Source organism: Helianthus annuus, chromosome 10 (assembly GCF_002127325.2).
Source record: "Helianthus annuus cultivar XRQ/B chromosome 10, HanXRQr2.0-SUNRISE, whole genome shotgun sequence".
Lineage (NCBI taxonomy): Eukaryota > Viridiplantae > Streptophyta > Magnoliopsida > Asterales > Asteraceae > Helianthus > Helianthus annuus.
Genome location: NC_035442.2, coordinates 161,298,557 through 161,304,519, shown reverse-complemented (window position 1 = coordinate 161,304,519; position 5,963 = coordinate 161,298,557). Strand labels below are relative to the sequence as shown.

Below are 5,963 nucleotides of genomic sequence, written 5' to 3'. Positions count from 1 at the left end.
ATTCAAATCAATTTTTAATAAACATTTTCAAATGTGTCAGTTGAATGTATTTACCAGTGTAAACTGACGTATTTTCCCCAAAAAGATTAAGTGCAGGTACCTAAACGTAATTGGCTGGTATTAGCTCCCTAGCGTCGGGATAAGCCTCGCAAGCTTGATTGCAGTATCTGATGGAACAATACTTTATCTGTATTTACGATCCACTGTGGATATTCAACTTCTGTAATACATTTTGATATTACAATCAGAGGTTGAAATTATATATTTAAATTATGCTTCCGCTGTGCATTACATAATTGTGTGGTTTGACTATATTGTTGCCAACATCGTCACGGTAATCCCCCAACGGGCCCACCGGTGAGACACGTGGAAATCGGGGTGTGACACCTCCATGCCACAATTCCTACCTTCTTTGGAACCCACGAATTCTACTCAAAAACATAATTAGGTCGAACCCTATTAACTGATTGCACCCATACTTTAATGCTCCTAACATAAGTTCCACTCCAATTCAGCACTCCCAAACCCTACCCTAACTCAATTTAAACAAACAGAAACCTGAACCCTAACAACGTGTCACTTAAGACACTGATAATACATGCGGTAGCTATCATTAGCAACTAAATAATCACTCCAAAATAGATCACAATAACACTTGAAAAAGATTAACAAAATGAACATAGAGAAACCTGATTGTAAGAGACTTGCCAATCTTTGACTTTTCAACCATAAACAATCTATAACCCTAGAAGATAAGATATCAACAATTGGTGTTTAGAAAGGCATAAAGGGTTTGATATGAGTTTCGGGCAACATTTGAATAAAGTGGAAACCTGTGTAGGAAGATGAGGTGAAGTTGTATAATGAAAGCTCTTTCCAGTGCTATTTGCAAATTGAAGATTTCGAATGAAAATGAGAATCGGCCGATGCTCTAATCGGATTACATCATAAATCCCCTCAAAGACTGATTTGGTAGAGTGTTTTTCTCACTCCCAATAAAGACAGTACGATCCAGAAGCACCGATGCATCACATCCCTACATCATGTTTCACTGTAATTCACTTAAAACTGAATTCTAAACATAACAAATGCATATAATACATCTATGTGTCTACATATGTATGTTCTTTACAATGGAAACATGTAACTAAGAACGTAAAGCGTTTGGTGCTTAATAACGAAACACAACCCATATGAGAGCAATAGATGGTTCATGTACACCTTGAAGTGCATACAAAAAGCTTTCTTAACTTTTTAACCCATCCATAGCTTCAAAACTCTATCCCGACCACCCGATGCAACTTTCTCACCATCTGGACTCCAATCCACAGCAAAAACCTTAAAAAATTGAAAGAAAAGAATGATAATAATTATCATCTTGTTGAAATGACCTTTATTCTTGTTAACCTTCTTTTTTTTTAAGAAAAACAATATAAATTAAAAAAAATAATAACCTCATCTTCATGACCAGGAAGGTCTTGCTTCAATTTCTGTGTCCTCACATCCCAAACCTAAATATATAACATGTTTAAGATCATAACAAATTAAAACAGTACTTGTAAATTTATAGAATTGATCTGGATTATTCATTATTTATAATCAATTATGAACAAAATTAATGTTACCTTCAAGGCAGAGTCCTTGCTACCACTCAAGAGAAGCCTGCTGTCAGCAGACCAACTGCACTAAACCATACAACACTTGAGAAACGAATTCGTAATAGCATTTCATGGATTTCTATTACTTTATAACATCTAACAAAATAAAATTGGCAAATAAAGCAGAGTTCCTAACCAACTCAGAGTTATACGGATCCGTCATATGAACCAGAAACCCAACTTCCATATCTGCAAAGAAAATAAGAATACACACAAAATAATTGAGATTAGAACAATATTATATTCAAATAAACAGAACAAAAAGTCTGTTTTATTAAATTTTTAAACTCCGTAACAACATGGCAACATAATAAATCTGTATACATAATCAAAATAAGCGATTAGGGTTTATGATGGAATGAATGAACTGGAAAACTAAGAAAAGAGGATTAACCAGAAACAAATAGAAATCCATTACAGTGTATTAGAACATCAATAAACAGACAAATTACAACAATCAACTGGTTAAAATCTCATATCAAAAACAATTAGCGGATCCGTTAACATCAACAACAACATACAAATCGTATAACAAAATTAGGGTTTTCTAATAAAAACTAAAAATTAACATACAGAGGTGGAATCCAACTTACCGATCCTTGTATTTCGAAGTCTGATGATGAACACAAAACATAGCAGGCTTCTTCAGTGATCGTTTCAAACATCCGATTAAAAGAAATAATTTGTATATATGCGATATAATTGGAAACGGTTCCATAATTTCCTAATAAAACTTTCAATTATTGAATAAGATTGCAACCTTCCATATATAATCTAAAGAAACCGCGCAGAGAATTGAAGGAATTGAAGGAAATAGGTAGAATATGAGAATGGCGCCCAATTTCACAATTTTCTGGCCAAAGAGAATAGCCACATCAAAGTCAAATAGTCAAACACTATTTTGCTTTAGTATAATAGATAGATAGTCCCCAAACTTTTGACCTCCTTCAAACCGTCCCTTGGAGATCAACTGTAACCGCCATTTAATGTTGCAACTTTATCACCATTGTCACAACTTTATCACCATTGTCGAGTGATCAAGTTAGTATGGTGTATATGGATACATCTTGTGTGTGAGATTGATGAGAACTTAGGAGATTGTAGCATAGTTAGAGAGCGCTACATGGGAAGCGCCCCTCATCAAATTGACGGCCCCTTCTTTAACGAGGGGTTGTTAATTGGATCATATTTAATGAGTCGAACCTACCCAAACCTAGACACATACATCGAGTCTGATACGAAGGATCCACAATCAATTAGCTTTCTTTTCTAATATCATGGGGCTTATAACAACCTATTCAACATATGTGGACCGGTTGATATGGGGACCAAGCAAGCATAAATTCTCTAATTTTATTTTGAAAATCTTTATAATGTTCCGTAATTTCATACGTATAAAAAATTATATGACTTCACTATTAGATAAACCCAGGAATCTATACTATATAATAAAAGAAACCATTTTAGGGACACTTGTCATCATATTAAGCTATGTTTTATAGATAATTATTATTTTAGTTTAATTTTTCTAATTAATTATAGATAATCCTCCTACTAAATATTATTTAGTTTAATTTCTTATGGATAATTATTATTTAGTTTTATCTCCTTCTCATTTATAATATTATTTATTTAACTAATAAAGTAAATTACGATTTTGGCCCCTGTGGTTATATCACTTTTAATCTTTTAGCCCAAAAATAATTTTTAACATCTGAGCGTCCAACGTCTTTTTTTCTAATCTTTTTGGCCCCTAACGTTTTTTTCTAACCATTTTGGCCCCTAACATTTAATGGATGGGGTTAGTGTTAGGGGCCAAAAGGGTTAGAAAAAAAGACGTTGAGGGCTCAGATGTTAAAAAAATTCTTTTTTCGGCTAAAAGGGTAAAAGCGATATAACCACAGGGGCCAAAATCGTAATTTACTCTAACTAATATTATTTATCATTTATACATTTACGGAGTTTTAAATACGTGGAGAGTTCAAATAAAAGAAATTTTTTGTAAACAGAAAAAAAAAGAAGAAATTTCAACTAATAAGAATATTTTATTTTACTTCATTTAATATAAGTATTTAATATTACTATAAGGGTACATTGATAAATCTACATAGATCATTAATTTGTAGTCTTCCTCTTTAATAGCTAACTGCATTAAATTTATTGTAACTTATCTTTAAAATATACATTTTTTCAAAAAAAAAAAATAATTTAAAGTGTATGATAAATTACGAGGTGCATAAGATAAATTACGAGTTGTGTAGGATAAATTTGAACGTGTAGGACGAATTTCGAAATATGCAGGATAACTTTTGATGTGTGTAGGAAAAAAGTTAGTGTGGAAGATGATAGTCTTTATGATTAATTAATTAGTCAAATATGATAATAAATGAGATAAGTGAAAAAACTATTTAATGTTTTATAAAATTACTATTTGTTCTTTTTCTTCTCAATTACATTTTCTTCTTAAATGAACCTTCCCCTAAATAATGGGTTAAATTTATTGAGACTTCATTAACAAATTTTGTTACAACAAAATAATCTATTTATATCATTCTAAATTTATTTATCACGAAAAAACCAAATTTTGTATTAATATATTAAATATTTTTAATTTCACTATACAAAATTAAATTTACTAACTTTTTTTATTATTTGGTATATAAAATTACATTTATTTAACTCGTATAATAAATGAGGTTTTTTAATGTATTATTTTATTATTTGGTAAACAATATTACATTTATTCTACCCGTGTAATACATGTGGTTTTAAAGATATAATTTTTTTTATTTGGTATATAAAATTACATTAATTCAACCTGTACAATATGGTTCTTATATATATAATTTTTTTATTATTTAATATATATAAAATTATATTTATTCAACCCGTGCAATAAAGGAAGTTTTTAAAGATATTATGTTTTATTATTTAGTATATAAATTTATTTACTCAACCCGTGTAATACACGGGGTTATAACCTAGTGTAATATATATAAAAAAACTAAACATATAAATATCTATTTTTTTTTTTTTTGTGAAACATTTTTTTGAACGAAATTTAGCTGTATAGTCTTAAATTTTGTTAAGAAAAAAAACATATAAACATCTAACTTTAGTTTTTTTTTAAACATTTTTTGAAGCCTTCTAAAAGGTTAAGAAAACATTATTTTGACTTTATTTAAACATAAAAAGCCTTCTAAAAGGTTCTAGAAAAAGAATAATTCCTGCTAAATTTCTATCATGTGCAACTCTATTCTTCCAAAAAAGGTCATTGAAGGCTTTGTCGCAATTATCGAAACAAGATTGATAAATCGATTATAACATGAAATAGGGCAAAAATATTATATGGTCCAGTCTCTCTTGAACCAATGCCCGAAATGAATACGTGGTTCATCCCCGCTATGTATCTAGCCAATATTTTTATAATCATTCATGACTTCTTGACTATTTTATAATGCCAAAACGATATTTTTGTAGCCTTTTCAATTACCATGGTCATTTGACTTTTATTACAACTAGTTTTATTTATCCGTTGTGTGTCGCGGCGGCGCCGTATGCGACATGATAAATATAGACTACAATTAACCAGACTTGTTTCTAAACTGAATTTACGTTGAAACGTAGAGTAATCTGAATTCATACTGTTGAATGAAAATGTATTATGTTTGACTCGACTTGTTTCCAAACAAAGTTTATGTCGAAACGTAAACCAACTCAAAACATACATAAAATAAACACGTGTGGTTGCATCGTACGCGGTGTGATAAAGTATAGACTACAATAGATCTGAATCGTTTTTTAAGTAAATTTACATCGAAACATATAGTAACTCAAAACTTACATTAAAATAAAAATTTTATAATTGAGCTGATTCGTTTCCAAACAAAAATTACATTATACTGTAGACGAACTCGAATTTATACCGACACATACATAAAAATAAAAACGTAAAATTGTTTTGGGGTAAATTTGAGACTTTAGAAATTTAAGATAGTCAAAATGATAATTACAAAGTTATAGGGTTACGTTTGACATTATATTAAAGTTTGAGGGTAGAATTGGTGGTTATATAAATAAGTCATTTCTGGGAGACCTATAGAATCAATATTCGAAAACATGACAACTAAAAATAAAACGTGACAAATTATTTGGAAAAAAGTATGGTTATAGTAAACCTCTAGCCGCCTTTGACCATTTCTATAAAAGCGATTTATAGATCCTAATAAATAAGACTAAAGGGTTGAGATCCTGTACAAACAGTGTTAACTGTAAGAACCGTAAGAACAGATCTGAACCATTGAT

General features: G+C 30.2%; 1 long non-coding RNA gene across 1 annotated transcript; it reads right to left on the bottom strand.

Moving 5' to 3' along the window:
- Nucleotides 1-1,250: 1,250 nt before the first annotated feature.
- On the bottom strand, nt 1,251-1,667 carry LOC110883189. Its single transcript, XR_002560396.2, has 3 exons — nt 1,626-1,667; nt 1,455-1,511; nt 1,251-1,338 (listed from the first exon to the last, which is right to left on the bottom strand). It is a non-coding gene; the product is annotated as an uncharacterized LOC110883189 (long non-coding RNA).
- Nucleotides 1,668-5,963: the final 4,296 nt, after the last annotated feature.